Source organism: Uloborus diversus, chromosome 3, assembly GCF_026930045.1.
Source record: "Uloborus diversus isolate 005 chromosome 3, Udiv.v.3.1, whole genome shotgun sequence".
In the NCBI taxonomy this organism is placed as follows: Eukaryota; Metazoa; Arthropoda; class Arachnida; order Araneae; family Uloboridae; genus Uloborus; species Uloborus diversus.
Window position 1 is genome coordinate 161683048 of NC_072733.1, and position 17006 is coordinate 161700053.

The window sequence follows — 17006 nt, forward strand, 5'->3', positions numbered from 1 at the left end:
TTCTTATAATAATTTTAATGTTTTATATCGTATTCGAATAAATAATTAAAGGTTTACTGGGTTGAAACTCGTTGTTTCAATTTTAGTACAGTAAAAATAGGGGTCGGACCCAAACATCCAAAAAAAAAAAAAAAGCTAAACCTGGTGCAAATTGTTTATTACCCTCCCAATAAGAACAGGTAAAAAGTCCCACCCCATTGTGCGTCGGGTTTTGGAATGGGTGGCATCTAAAAATTGCTGTTTTGGGTTTTTTTCCAAAATTTTTAGAGTAAATTTAAAGTGAGAATATTATGTTTTGTTAAATTTAAAAGCATGAAATTAAAGCTGTTTGACCCCTAAGAGGGATGACATAACTCACCAATGCTACAGAGCACCCCTATCCCCGTAAAACGAAGCAGTACCCTCGAACCCCCTCCATACATTTCATATGGAAACATTATTTTATGCTAAGTTAAAGTTAGAAATCGAGTGTGTCCATCTTCCAAGATTGATGGTGCATCTCCTCTCAAAGCTACAGCATCCCCCCCTCCGCCAAATAAAATAAATCCTCACCCCCCCTCCCCTTTTATTTTAAGTAGAAGTATTATTTCATGCAAATCAAAAATGCATTAAAACAGGACTGTCCACCCCATAAGAACAGTAGCTCACCTCCCAAAGCGAAATTATATACTAAAATATTATCCTTCCCCCCACCCCCTCTAATGGTGCACATATGATTAAATGGCCAGAAAAATTACGTTGAACTGTTTTTTGCTTTCAAATGATTTCTCCTAAGCTTGTAACAAAAAGTCTCCGTTATCAAGATGTTTTTTGGAATCTAGATCCTCAGCAAAATCGTTATTGTTGCAGCTATGTCTAACACAGTTTGTTCATATAATTGAGCACTTCAGTCCACTTTCAGACTTTTCAAACATTCACTATATCCAATGAACTCCTCAGAGCAAGCACAAGATTTGAGACGCAGAAAGTCTTCTAGAGCAGAAGGGTTGGCTGTTGTAATAGGACGCAGATTATATTTCTGTGGTGCTTTCTTTGCACCCATCAAAAATGACACTAGCTTTCCCATACTTACAAATTACCTATACACTGCATTGCTGGCAGATTTCCTTGAAGCTTACAGATCATTACCAAAAATATGATCAAGCAGGTATCTTCCATCTATTACATATGAGGCAGTGAGAAGCAAAGGGATGCAAGTGGCAAAATTAAAAATTTGGAGATAACCAGTACAAACGGTTGGTGAACGTCTCCTCTATCTTGAGGCAAGAGATGGTACTAGTAGACCTGGTAGCTGCTTCTATACAGCATGATTTAGAAAAGAAAATCAATGAAAGTCTACCTAGGATCTTATCTTTAAACGCGTTTTATTCAAAACTTGAAAATGTCCACTTACATCCATTTGCTTCTCACTGCCTCATATATGACACCAGCTGTTCGTTCTGTGATAGTGGTTGAAACTTTTACTTCAGATAATAGCACTTTAACGATACAAGATTTCTTTCCTTCTGAAACCAGATTCATCGAATACTGATGGGGGATCAGCGCATAACTCGTAACCAGAAGCTTTTAACAATTTGTTATTCCATCTTTACTGTTCATACCATTCGGTGTAAAAGATGGTTTGGGCTTACACATCTTTACAGATAGTAACTACTCTCGTAACAGAAGCTAATGACATAACTGTTTACCTCCTTTACAAAGAAATGCCATAAAATTGTTTTTCTTCAATGTCCTTTGATGTTACTATCCGAACGTTAAAGGTCTCATCGCAACTCACCTTATCATCAGCGAGCAATACCACTACTAACTTAAGAGGAAGAAACTTCTGGGGGCTTTAGAAACGGATTGTGATTTCCAAACTGGGGAGACAAAAAGGTGTAAATATATAGCATTCTATTGTTGTATTGCTCATTGCTCTCATCAAGACTTGTTCTATCGTTGAATCACTACAGGTTATAGACCACCTGAATTTGTCACTGCGTTAGATCGTTGGATAGCTGATGTTTTAGCTGATGTTTGATGTTATCAATTTTTTTTATCGCATATTGTGCTCAAAAGTTTGAGATAGTGTTGAAAGTATATGTCTGCATATTTAACATAATTCACATAACCAGCTGCGTAAAAGAGAGGTAGCTCGGTGTTTGCAAATGAGATCCCCCACCGATTAAGAGGGTGCAGAATTGCAGCATTGCCCGTCTCACTATTGGCAATTTCGGTTAGTCCCCCCTTACGGTGATGGCAAAAGATTGTAGAATAGTTGAAGTTAGTTAATCAAGAAGAAGTAGGGAAACTTTGGTCAATTTGGACTTTTTTATGCTGCACAGGAATTTTGTTTTCCAGCGCTCTAAACAGTTAAATAACTCCAGTCACAAATAATTTGGTTACTGAGCTCGCTTAGATCTTTTAGAATTATCATTCTGACATTACCATATCATTCTGTGGCATTTTGTACTTCTGAAAAGTTTAAATCAGGGAAATTTTTTCGTGAACTTCACTGCAATAGTTGATTTTAGAATGTAAATTCAAGGTCCCCCCCCCCCAAAAAAAAACGATGGCGCACCCCTTAAGTGTAACGGAGCATCCATCCAGAATAAAAGCCCTCAAAAAATCAAGAAATACCCCTTGAAAAAACTGCCTTAAAAATTCTAATAACGCAAAGCTGCTCCATGACTCTCCCCCCATTCCCCCCCCCCCCGCCTGTGCACCCCTGTTAATTAGAATTTTTTTCTGTGAGAGTTTTTTATTTTACTATAATAGAGTGGTTTCTGCGAGGTTTGAGAATATTTTTAAGTAATAGAAATTATTTTTATTTAAATAAAAGATTATTTCGTCCCCCCTTCCCCCCTAAAACCCGACACCCGACGCGCAAAGTTCTGGGACTTTTTACCCCTTCTTGCTGGAAGGGTAAGAAGTAATTTGCAACAGGTTTCACCTTTTTTTTTTTTTGGATGTTTGGGTTTGGCCATTTTTTGACCTAATTTTACTGTACTATTTGGCGTACTATTTTTTCATTTGTACAAAAGGTCGAACACTGCTATTAGAAAAATCTACATTTCAGCGTACAATGAAAATGTTTCTCTGCACAAAAAGGATTCCCTTGAGGTAAATCTAATACTTTTTATGCTTGCATTATGCTTAGTGGTCTGGACAGAGTCAAAGCTTAAAAAAAAAAAAAAAAGGAAGAACACCCTTCGATTGACAGTCAACTTATCTGAATGATAACTGTAGCCTGCATAAAGGAGTCGAAAAACCAAGTAGCATTCCCATTGCATTTATTTTATTACGTGTGTTATCTGTTGTATGTTATGAGTACATGTAATGCGTAATATTTTTTAATGTAAATTTGCTATTATGTCGGACAGCCGAGCTTGCCCGAAGTTCAGATCGTTTATAGCCGAGCGCTCTACCGAAAAAAACTTATCAATTTAGCCGAACAACTAAGTCCAGTGCTTGTAAGCTTTATTTAAAAAAAAAAAAAAAAAAAAAAAAAAAAAAACACACACACACACAAGTTAATTTTATTTTTTTTTCTTGCCGAAAGCGATGCAAAAAATTGGAAAATTGTATTAGAACTTTGCTTAAAAAAAAATGCATAAGAACTACAGGCTGCATCAAGATTTTGCAACAGCAAGGGGCGTTTCCTTAAACTTGATTTTTAGACCGTAAGTCTATTTTTGTCATTAGCCGGCCTGATAAGTTTTAAAATGAGGGGGGAATTTCTTGAAGCGATAAGAAAGATCTCGCATACTGACAGAAAAATAATCCACAGAAACAATATATAAGATAAGGTATTGAAAATAAGTGTTTTTATTTTTGAAAATTTTTACAATTTGTTATCGCAGGCTGCTTGAATCGTTATGGCTTAGATGACAGCACGTGGTCATCATTTAGCAGCACGGTTAAAATATAAAATAATTTGAATTAAGTTCTTTTTTAAGCGTAGCTTTTCGAATGTAGTAAAAATGTGATAAGCTATTCGTTTTTTTTTTTTTTTTTTCAAAAAGAAGAAAAAAAAATATATTTTACCCTTCTAATTGAGGTAGTAATTTTTTTATTTGTACAAAGAGTCAAAAACTCATTTGAAGAATCTATATTTCAATATACGATTTATTTATTTTTTCTGAACAAAAAAAAAAAAAAATTCCATTGTAGTCTGAAACCTGATATTTATATTTTCGCTTACATTATGCTTTAATTTTCTTACCAGAGCCAACGCTTAAAAAAGAAAAAAAAAGGCCTTACAAATAAGAATCAATTTAGCTCCATGTTGCATCAAGTTTTCATTACAGCAAGGAGCGTTTCATCTCATCTATTCCCTCATATTTGTTAATCATTTTTATTAAGTGTTCGTGTAATGCGCGATATTTCTCTAATTTTTTTGATGCAGAGTGTCCGGACATGGACCCAAACACTCATTCTCCTGGCTATCAGTCGAACGCTCCGCCGATCGAGCTATTCAGCTCTGTCGGTCACAGTGCAAGTTAAAGTTATAAATTTAACCGAAAACCTCATTCTGGTTCTTTAAAACAGGTTTTTTTGACAGAAAAAAAAAATCAATTTTTAGATCGTGGGTCTATTTTTCGTCAGTAGCCTGCACGAAAAGCTTTAAAATAAGGTGTAAATCAAAGAAATCGATCAAGAATTGAGGAAGATCTCGCGTAGGAACAAAAAACAGGCTGCAGAAATAATATATAAGGATATTGAAAAAGAAAATGATTAAAAATGAAAGCAAAATAATCATTTTATACTGGAAAAATCTTGAAAGAATGGAATTTTCAGTACCCTATTGAGTCACATCTAGCGTGAATGTACGAGGCGATACAGGTGAGCATTGTGGCATAACAGTCCCGTACGATGCCCTACGTAACCTCGTACCACTGTTATTTTAAATAAACGCGCCAAAAATTCAATCAAGGTGTCAGGCTATTCAACTTACCATTCTAAGGGATCCCACTTCTCTGACACCTTTACTGTGTGTGACTGAGCATGGTCCTATTAAAAAATGACTCCTGAGAGCCCTGCCATGAGTGTCAACGCATGTGACTGAAGCATGGCACAGATGCAAAAGTTAGGCTGTCATGGTGCTTTGGATTAATTATAAGGTGTGTCCATGTCTCATATGCCATGGTACCCGATAGTATCACACCAGCCGCAGGTGCGGTGTGCCTCTGAAAACAAAGATAGGATAACTACTTTCACACTGTTGCCTCAATTTGGAGTAGTGTTGCGTTCGATGGGATTGTACTGCAACCGAATTAATCCACATTGTCTTTAGCGATGAATCCAGAGCATCGTTAGAAATGAATCCAGATTCAATTTGGGTAATAATGGTAGTCGTGTACGCTAATGGAGACCCCGCTGTGAATGCCCTAATAATGCATTTGCTTTTCAGCTGCATACCGCCTCCACAGCTGTGCTGATGTTATGGGGTGCTATCGTGTTCGAACCATGGTCACTCCTAATGTTGATCCTCAACACCATGACAGTCGAACGGTACTTTTGTGTAGTAATTCAAACACATGTGTTGGCACTCATGGTGGTGCACCCATAAGACATTTTTAACAAGACAGTGCTCAGTCGCACAAAGCATGGGTGTCAGGGCCTTCTTCTTCGACATTTTTACCTTCTCTGTCCTGCTCGATCCCTTGTTTTTTCACAAATCATGTATATCTGCACTTTAAAAAAAATTCCGAAATGTTACTGATTATTTCCGTAGAACGTTTCCAGTTTTCGCAGGTTTTCATCAATTTCCTGTCAAAATCAAGTATCTTTCTCCAAAATTTCCTTGAATTGCTAAAAGTTGTACGAATGCAGACTTTTCATTGTTGTGAAAAATATTTTTAGCTATTAGTTTAAAGATTAACTGAGCGCATTTATTATTTATTTCTGGTACAGTTAAATTAATTCCCGTTCAGATTGACTAAGCTCCCAATGAGAGCGAATAAGTTTCTAGATTCCATAGCTCTGCAAGAATTGCAGGAAAGTGAGGTTCTGTTTTAACTTCGGCAATGATTGCAATAATGCGTTTGGAGCGTTCTTGGAAAATACGAAGGTGGCCAGCTATTTTTCAAAACCTATTTAAGTTTTCTCTGAAGGTTCCAGAGACATGACTGGCTTTAACCGAGCAGATTTCTGAAGGATTCCAGGATAATTTTAGAATGGTCTATGAGTTTGCTCGAATCGGTGGCGCCTTTACGTGAAAGGTAGAAAGAGTGACGTTGAACATCAGACGAGATTATTATACCTCAATACTCGCCTGTGTTACCCATTATTTTCCCGCCAGAGGTATCCTAACAGGGTACTAAAACTTCCATTTCTTTGAGATTTTTCCTGCGATGAATAATCTTTTTACTTCCTTTTACAAAAAAGGAAGTATTGTATTCGCGAAAAAATTTTCACTCAAAAATCGACCTTAATTTCCATTTTGCTCACCCCCGAATGAATGTTGAGTTTTTTTTCGGCTCAAACACACGTGGATAAGTGCCTAAGAACGTATAGACAGTAGACACGCGAAATATCCATTTTGACGGTTCCCGAGTTAGTTACAACGTCTTGAAAAAATTCCGTTATTTTGACGACGCTAAAGCAAAAAGGGATTTGTTCTTCTATTATTGTCATATTTCAAGACTTTGAAGTACATTTATTATTTAAAATAATAATTATACTTCTTGTTTTTCAGAATCTTACTCCAAATAATATCCCAATATTCTTAGAAACTCTGAATTATTTATATTGCATAAATTCTATGTAAACTGATGTTCTGTTCCTTCGTAATGCAATGGGTTGTTTCCGAAATTTTGAAAGCATTTTTTTCTGAAAGAGCATTTTTAAAAACATAGGATTTGACCATTTTTTAAATAATTTGACAAAGTTTACTATTTAAAAAAAAATAGTTAAATCGGCGCGCAGACTCAATGTCATTTTTACACTTCTGCGCATGACATTACAAATGAACTGCCATTCACTGTTGCCTTTAGCACATAGCGCATTATTTAATTCACTTCTTTACTCTCGTGTACTGGCAACGATACGGTTGATAGCAAGCGTAGAGCTCAATATTTAATTCGCTTCTGAATTATCATAACGTGGAAGCGCGTAGACAGCAAGCGTAAGCATTCAGCACGCCATTGGAATACGCGCTTAAGTTGATCATTTGTGACGTCATAAACACCACGCCTTGTTTGAAAAATCGGACATTAAAAAAAGTTAATTAAAAAATAACTGTTAGGAAAATAAAGTATTTTCTGGGTTCATGTTTTTTTTTTTTTTTTTGCTCATTCTATCAACTTCAGTGACTAAAAGTAGCAGGGGAATGTGGGGCAAAATGAAATGGTTGAGATGGTTGAGCTTTTTCAAAATGAACAAACTGGGAATTTGTTTTGAAAATTACAGTACACAAAGAAAGAACATTGTATTTTATAATAAAACTTGCATTGAAATAGTTTTTTTTTTTTTTTTTTTTGCAGTGAATTTTTGCTTTTAAAAAAAGTGGAAAATTTTCACTTTATTTTTTCATGGGACAAAGTGAAAAATGAAATATTTTTGTAATGAAATGTTTTCTATTCGATTATCAAAAATGTTTTTGACAAAATGAATCGGTAAATAAAACGTTGAATGAATAAATGAAAAGCTGCAGAAAAAAAAAGAATAGTTAAATAAATAAATTAATGTATGAGGACAAATAAATGAGTGAGTAAAAGAGTGAATGAATAAGATAATAAGTGAATGAATAAGATAATAAGTGAATGAATAAATAAATATAAGTGAATTACGTACGTTAATAAAGCAATTAATAAAAATTACATAAGTGATTTGATAAAGGATTGAATAACTAAACGAAATTAACTATTTCACTTTGCCCCCTCCCCCTTTGCCCCATATGTACTTGCCTAACAGTACAAAATATTTAAGATACAAATAGACTTAATATTAAATAAATAAATGTTGCACCGAATATTAGAAGGTCTCAATTATTATTTCAAATGTTAATTACAAGAACTTTATCATTTAATAATACCAAAAATAATTTTTGACTTACAACAAAATATGACAATATGATTATCATTTTTTGAAAGTTGCTTGTGTTGTCATATTCAATGAGTTTCAGGGTTATTTTTTTTCTAGGCTGAAATAGTCTACATGTGCTACTACATAGTTTAAATATTACTAGGTAGGTGGCGCTAAAAGCAGAGTAAGTATGTCACTATTTCACTTTGCCCCACACTCCCCCTATACTTTTGACTGAAGGAAACAACCCCATTGCATTTTTAGAAGTTCTCATTTTGGAGTTCTATTTTAGTTTAAATCAGACCTGTCATTTGCGTTATGGGGGGAAGGGGCATACTGAATCGGATTTTAGAAACATAGTGTATTTACATTTTTTTGTGTATTTTGTTTTCCCCGTTATAATGTGTATTAAATAACAAACCTTGCCTCCCTCTTCCCTGGAAAAATTTCGAAATGATTGTCCTGGTTTAAATACATATTTATTAGACTTTTAGTATTTTTTCTCGTCTTGTAATAGTCAAATTTATACATTTAATTAAAAATGTCTAGAAAAGTTTTATGTTTCACTCAATAATAGGAAAATATGAGGTAAATTAGCGCAAGGACCTCTTGTTAATCTTTCGTTTTTTAATTTTGTATTTCCAAAAAAAAAAAAAAATTAGAGTCATGGAATTGAGGCTAAGTTTCAGCCCACTAATGATATAGACTGCGACTTCCATTACTCCATTAGATGCAAGGCAGAATTTTTTCTCTCTCTTTTTTAACAAACAAAGCACTGAATGAGGATTTAAGTTTAAATGATAATCATCAGTGGCAACTCCAAAGAAGAAGTTTTCGGATTGGACCATCCTCTCTGTTTGTGTGTGTGAGGGTGGGTGCGTAGGAACGGTTTAGAAATTGCGGGGACACGAATAAGCCCGACCTATCTGTAGGGGGATCCCTTGAATTGCGACAATCGAAGATAGTGCTGTATAAGAGGCTAAATTGCGCTTTTTTTTTGTTATTGCACAGATGTCCATCCCCGCAAGAGCAATGGGGTACCTCACCTCAAAATAATTTCATTCCCGCGCTCTGCATCCGGGACCCCTCCCCCCTGTGGGCAGCCCTGGCATTTGCATGCAGGGCCGCCGAGAGCCGAGGTGGTAGGTACATTTGTCGGTTTGGTTGCCGGGCCTCCCTCCCCAATTAAACTTGTCAAATCTATAATACTCGGCCCCCACGGGACTGGCTCCTAGTTTACGACAAGACTGCCATTGCTTCTCGTCGGCCCAGTTTGCATGGCAGTAAACTGAAGGTGTAAACAAATGATATTCATTCTTTATTGCACTCAGGCCACGTACACATGCGACAACTATTTTGCATCAGGAACAACCAAACGTTATTGATAATTTATTTGTGATATAAGTTTTTTTTTTTTTTTTTTGATAACGTCCACACAAAGACTTTTCCTTCCCCAAACTAGTCTTCAATTACTTGCGAAAAGAGAACTTTTTTAGGATAGAGTTTTGGAGGACTTGACCAGGCCGTTCAGAAAATTCAGTCAACTCCATATACACTTATAAACATGTTTCGAAAATTATTTAATACTGAAGTGAAAAAAAAAAAAAATGTTCCTCCGTAACTCGGTCATAGCATCTTTGCTTTGTAAACCGGAGGCCGTGGGTTCAATTCCCACCGCTGCCCTGAGTGTTATTTCCTTCGAATCCCCGAAGCACAAGTGTGCAACTCGCTGCAAATGTGACAAATTTTACGTTGCTATATTTTATGTTACGTTTGTGTACTTTAACAAAAGATTATTATGTTATTTTTGCACAAAAAGGTGAAAACTTTTCACAACAACAAGAATATGCAAAACTAAAATTTGTCATTACTTTACAATCGCACAAGAAAAGCAGACTGGTTTCGAAAAACCGCCGTATAAAAAATCATTTGGAGTGCGATTTAACGATCGTGCATTAAAATGCTTGTCATTCCAAGTTCAATGGTGGAACCCCCCCCCCCCCCAAAAAAAAAATATTTTTTCAACCTTCCTTCCCTTGATTATTTTTATTTCTAGCTCTCTTTTTTATTTTATTAATTTTTTTAATATGCTTTATTTATTTATTTAAAATATTTTTTATTTATTTGCTTATTTATTTTTAATTTTATTGTTATCGTTCTTATTATTTTACTAGAAAAGTTCTGTGCTACGGCAATGGCGCACACACAAACTAAATAAATAAATTAAATTAAATGTAAACAGAATACAAAGAAATAAAATAAATGAATTAAATTACTAATAATCAATATATTAGTTTATAAATAAATAAAAAATAAATAAATATTCCCCCCCCCTCCAATTTTGATGGCGCAACTTGCGCCATAATTTCCCTCTGTGGGCACCCCTGCCCTTTTACAATACAGAATAGTGAGACTTGAGGCGTTCATGGTATAGTAAAATCCCTCTAATGCGGACACTAACGGGACAAATTTTTTTGTTCGCAATAGAGAGGTGTCCGCAGGACAGGGGTTTAATAATGTTATTCGCATTGGAATTGGGGGTATTAAAAATTATCCGCACAACAGGGGTTTTACTGTATAACTTCGAATCCCCTAAACACGAGTGTGCAACTCGCTGCAAATTTGACGAATTTTACGTTGTTGTATTTTATGTTACGTTAGTGTACTTTAACAAAAGATTATTATGTTGTTTTTGCACAAAAAGGTTAAAACTTTCCGCATCAACAAGAATAAATTTGTCATCACCTTACAATCGCACAAGAAAAAGCACAATAATAAGTGGTTTCGAAAAACCACAATAAAAGAAAACAGATAAAAAGATCACCTGGAGTTGTAACGATTGTCCGTTATAACACTTGTTATTCTCTCGGATTGTAATCCCATGTGGTCTAGTGGTTAGGATTCCTGGCTTTCACCCAGGCGGCCCGGGTTCGATTCCCGGCATGGGAAGAAAATTCATGTGGTTAACCACTGTCTGATAGGCTGTGGTTCATCCGCGTGAGCTCCTTTTGAACTTTTCGAAAGTTACATCATTGCGATTATTATTATTATATCTTTTTTTTTGAATGGATAAAATGCAACAGTCCTCTCTTATAGATTATTTCATCAAATTTCTAGTGTAAGAATTACAGGGATTAAGAAGAAAAAAAAAACAATTTGATACTGATACATTAAACCTTTTGCAATCGAAGATTACAGCCGGGATCTTCAACATTGCCTTTTAGTTTTTCAAAGTTCTTGTATTTCTCGAAATTTCTGCAATTGTTAACACATTTTGCGTTTTTAACATAAGTTCCACAATGCTTCCTCACAATTAGCCAGTTGGATATTAATGTAGTTGAACATTTATTTCTTATTATACTCCCTCATTTCTCGTGTTATCTCATTTCAAAATATCACCAATTTATCTAATTAAGAGTATTAATCACAAAATAACTCACTTTCAGCTTAGTATTATTCCGGTGAACATTAAAATAGTTGCAAAACTATTCATAACATTTTATACTGACGTTTCAATGGTCTGAATTCTAAATGCCATGCAACAGTTACTTATTCTTCATATTACTTAATTTGAAAAAAAAAAAAAAATTAATTTGAATTTTTGGCATCTTGAATTTAAATTATGTTTTTCGCAATCACGAGAGTGTGTGTTTGTGTAGACGCATGTGTGTAGGTGCGTGGGTGTGTAAGTGTATGTATGCATGTGTGTGAGTGAGTGTTGTGTACGTGCGTGTGCGTGTAGGTGTTCGTGTGTGTGTAGGCGTTCGTGTGTGTGTAGGCGTTCGTGTGTGTGTAGGCGTTCGTGTGTGTGTAGGCGTTCGTGTGTGTGTGTAGGCGTTTGTGTGTGTGTGTGTGTAGGCGTTCGTGTGTGTGTGTGTGTGTAGGCGTTCGTGTGTGTGTGTGTAGGCGTTCGTGTGTGTGTGTAGGCTTCGTGTGTGTGTGTAGGTGTTCGTGTGTGTGTGTGTGTAGGCTTCGTGTGTGTGTGTGTGTGTGTGTGTAGGCGTTCGTGTGTGTGGGACATGGACGCCACCGCCCAGCAAAAGTGGATTTCGGGGGACAGTGCTCAGGACCAGCCACGCCGCCGCCGGTGGACGGTGGTGCTGCAGCCCTGGTCCAAGCTGAAAAAGGAACCACAACGCCAAAGACAGTCAAATGAAAGCAATAAGCAATCGTGATTGCTCCAAAAAAAAAAAAAAGTATGAAAAATAATATTTCTCAAAGGTCATTTTTTGTGACAACTCCATAGCTTCCCCAATACTTTATTAAAGTGGACGAATCTCATGAGATACGTCCGTTACTGAGCCAAAAAAATATCATAATATAAAAGTAGGGGAGAGTGTTGTACATTGGGACACTGCTAATTTCTAAGAATCTATGTTTAGCTTCCATGCTTTTGCTATCTAATAGTTACCCTCACCACTCAATGGTGCCATAGTAACAATCAGCATTGAGGATATTTTGAAAGAAAGAAAATTTCATGGCTCCTAAGTAAATATTTTCATCATTTTTATTTCATTTTTTGTCTTTGTGTTTGTAAAACTAATCAACTGAAATTTATTTTGTTATACAAGAGAAGTACTTTAAATATTTTGGTTATGAGAAAATAATGGTGTTGCATCTGGAAGGACCACCATTTCGGTTTTTCTTAAACCACCCATAGGTTGTACTTTGGGACACTCAAACCTATTGTACCTTAGGAAACGTTCCAACTTGCAACATATGCATGGTTCTTTATAATTAAGACATGTTTAGGAACACTGAAAAATATTCTAATCTTATGCAGTCTTTTAAACACATTTAAGGTTAGATTATAGTTCATTAATTTATAATTCAATATTCATTAAATATGATTTAATTCATTACCATGAAAAAATATTTTTTGTGTTTTGGTGCAAAATTGGTTCAAGTTTATGGCTAATTCCTGAATCACGAAGACTTTCCCATGGTACAACAGGATGTGTCCCATTGTAAAATAGGATGTTTTACCTTGGGAGAGCTTGGAACTCTTAATTTAAATATTTTATTTTCAAAGTTTCAAATATATATATATATATATATATATATATATATATATATATATATATATATATAGCATAGAAATATGTTGGAGTATTTTAATGTGACATTTAGATTTTAAATTTGATTTAAATTATTGAGGTTAAAAATAAAAATAGGAAAAGTGTCCCAAGGTACAACACTCTCCCCTACTTCAAGGTTTTGAAAAAAATACACTAGTAACTTTCACAATTGCCCACACATAGAACATGTTTATATATTTTATTGTTCTTTACAATTTGGAGTTTCTTTTGGCAAATTAAGAATTTTCTCCCACCCAAAAATGTAAGATCGGGCGCTCCTGACTCTGATGAGGATACTTGGTGAGTTTTAATAATGCATAAAATTATTTATGAGAAAAGAAAGAAACGACAACAAATCATCTTTTTAAAAATGTTTGTATCAAATGTTATTTGTAATTTTTATTTATGAATATAAATTTTTTTTGTCAAACATATGTTTCGTAAATTTGATGTCATTACTAGAGTAATTTGCTGTGCAACAAAAACTAATTTTTGTTCTTTTTTTTTTGCTGTCTAGCATTGGAGATACTTAGAGGTTGGTGGTGGTTTTTTATTGCTTGCTTATGTTGCATGAAAAAAAACAATAACACAAGTTTAAATTTGAAGCTAATAATAGATGAAATTCTCGATTTTAAAACTCTTTAATTAGCGCAAAAGTGATATTTTGGAAGAGCTAATTTTAATACAAAGTATGTTCCGAATATGTTACTTCGGTTTTGCTTTACTAAATATCCTAAGTCTTTTTTGTGATTGTTTTATTTCCTGGTTAAATTCAGAAGTTTTTAAATGGAAAAAAATATTTATTTCCTTATTCATACAATATATTTAGAAGATTCCTTATTTCTTTTTAAAATGTGCATTTTTGATTTGTGTGTAATTTTATAAAAATAATTGTTTTACTTTATTTTTTAAAAATATTGGATTAGTTAGTAATACTTTTTCTGAATTGTTTTCATTTTTATTCCCAAGATATCTCTTCTGGAAAAATAGTTATATATAGATTTGTCATTCATAGAAGGCACTAGATGGCAGCACTGATCATTTGTTTTAAGTTGCATGTGTTTTGACGCGATGAGGAAGAAAGCACAAAATGATTTTATTTCTAAAATTGCCGCTTTTTTTATTACGAACGAGTAGCTTTAAACAAGGCTGTTGTCCAGTGTCCAATACCCAGTGTATTTCCATTGCTAAACATATTTTCGCAACTTAACTGTTCAATTCCGGCTTCTGATTTTGGAAGTTTACAAATCGGAATGAGGGGCAGGGCCTGCGAGAGGCCGTGACAGCCTAGTCGGAAACTAGGGACCCGGCCCCCAGTTCCCCTCTTCTAAAATTTGATAACGTGGCTCTTTGATAAAATTAGGTTTCCAATCCAAAGTACATATTTCCAGAAATGAATAAACAAAATATGTGAATTAAACACTTTAAAAATTAAGAGTTTTACTTCTTAACTTAAACTGATAAGTTTTGAAAATATTTTGTTTGTCAACCAATTAACTTGGAGAAAAGCCAATGCACATGTAGTTGATGTAATAAGCGTTGCCTTTATCAAATGATAATTCATAAACGTAAATATTTAAAAAAAATACTACAAGTCAAGTCAAGCACAGATCGGGGGGGGGGGGGGGGTCATTCGGTCAAGATCCCCTTTAAGCTATGAAAGAGAGCCTAAAAATGTTTTTTGGATACTTTCAAACAAAAACCCCTCCCCTGCTCATAATATGATCCCCTTCAAAACCCAAAATTGGATCCACCCTTCAGTCAAGTATTTATTTTTTCCAGTAGTATATACGTTTTTTTTTTTTTTTTTTTTTTTTTTTTTTTTTTTTTAATACGTAAAAAATATTTTAATGTTCAATAATATTTAGCAGTAAAGAAACCAAGTAATGATTTTTCAACCAAAACTGAATTAAAATTACATTGTATTAACATACTTACACTGGCACACAAATAAATGCATTTGATTTTTTACTAGTAAATATATTTATATATTGGTATGAAATGTGCCATTTTGTATTTTATTAAAAATCTTCTGTTTCTAAGCAGTTTATATTTAAGTTAAGTACAAATTTAGTGGGATATATAAAATTAAATTCTTTATAGTTAATGATGCAAATAACCTTCAGATGAACTAAGTTAAATTTGATCTTGTCAATTCATTTAACCTACCTGGTTTATCATTCGTAAATAATGTAACTTCTTTTTTTCCAGACTTACACTTGCTTACATGTCTGTTATTCCTGCCGAGCTTGTTGTAACCCTGGTGTAAGTTTCTACATGCCTGTCCTACCCATTTCCTGAAATTTCTAACTGTGTTAATTCTTCGCTACAAACAGAGCTTATGCAGCTTTGGAAAAAGGGGGAAAAAATGTCCTTATATGAATACTATATTAACTCTGTAGAGACTTGTTTTTTTCCCCCAGTACTGTATACAATTTTGTATGTCTACATTTGGACTATAGCATTATCTTATAATCAATGGTTAATATGCAAACTAAATAAATTAGATAAGTGTGCTAAAATGATATCAAAGGTCTTTGCCATTTCAAAGAACAGCATAACTGTTTTCTATATTATCTACCATATTTTTTTATGAACGTAGATTCTATTTGTTACTTCCCAAGCACAACATTTAAGTAATAATGTTTATTATACAAGACTTTTCCTTTCTGTATTACTGAATATAATTCTTTAGACAGAAATTTAAATCAAGTTGTTTGCTGCTTATAAAGTAATATTTTCCCAAAGTAGTTTGATATTTGACATTAAGATGCTTTTTTTAGAAACAAATTTGTTACATAAAAACATATATATTGGAATTACAAAATGTAACCAATGCTCTGTTTGTAGTACTTCTCTTGCTGCAATTTTATACAATATTTCTAGAATTATTTCTTGTGCTTACATCCTCTTCTATGCTTTTAACCCTTTTTCAACTTGTGAAAGCTCTTTAAAAAGTACCATTTACTAAATTTTCAAATATTAACTGTCAGTTGTAAATAACATACTTTATGCATTAATTTTGAAGTTGTGCTGTCTTGTTATTAGTATGAAAGAGTAAGAAATTTAATATTTATATTTCAGTGACAATGATGTATTTTATCTATTATGAGAAATGGCTTTGCTATTATGTCTGAAGCTTGTTTGAATTTTCCAATGCGTAATTTCTTCTTCTTCTTCTTCTCTCTCTCTCTTTTTTTGGAAGCGAGGGGAAGGGAGGGGGGTAGTAAAATTTGACTTCTGTACCCAAGTACTTTTTGTGCTTTAAGTTACAAGACATTTTGAAATGCATACATTTTTGAATTTCTAAAAGAAAAAAAAATGCTTGGCAAATGATTCTGTAACTTAGGTTGTGCAAAGTACTTTGCTTGAATTGTCTTTTAAAGTGGAGTTTCTGTGAATTAAACTCAGTGTTGCCAGATTGGGGGAAATTTCCCATTTTGGGGAAATCTGGTGCTCTCTGGGGAAATTTTGGGGAAATGGGTTTTGAGGAGAATTCTTTGGGGAAAATTTTTTTCTTGAGGAAAAAGTGGGGAAAAAAACCTCAGGGGAAAAAAAAATTTCGTATTTAAATTTGCGTCTTAACATCTGGTAGTTACATTGTTTGTATCAAGCAGGCTTGGTTTAGCGTTGCTCAACTTTATGGAATTCACATTTCACATTATGCGGAATATTATGCTACGGAATTCGCATTACTAGTTCTGCATGAGTAACTAGTTGATACGTGAAACAGGCAAAAATAAGTGTGTTGAAGAATGTTCTTAGGTAAATATATACAAAAATCATAGTTTAAATGTACATACAGAAGCAGAGTAGTAAATGCAAGGTGGGAAAAAATATCTAGTTATTTCTTATCTCTCGGTCAAGGGCTTGTATCTAGGACTAGTGGCACCCACACGGCTTTGCCCGTAGTAGAAAATT

General features: G+C 34.2%; 1 protein-coding gene and 1 non-coding gene across 2 annotated transcripts in view; both read left to right on the forward strand.

Moving 5' to 3' along the window:
* LOC129219020 (microtubule-actin cross-linking factor 1-like) overlaps positions 1-17006 on the forward strand; it is a 121596-nt gene that overhangs the window by 93371 nt on the left and 11219 nt on the right. The window lies entirely within an intron of this gene.
* On the forward strand, positions 10885-10956 carry Trnae-uuc (transfer RNA glutamic acid (anticodon UUC)). Its single transcript has one exon. It is a non-coding gene; the product is annotated as a tRNA-Glu (tRNA).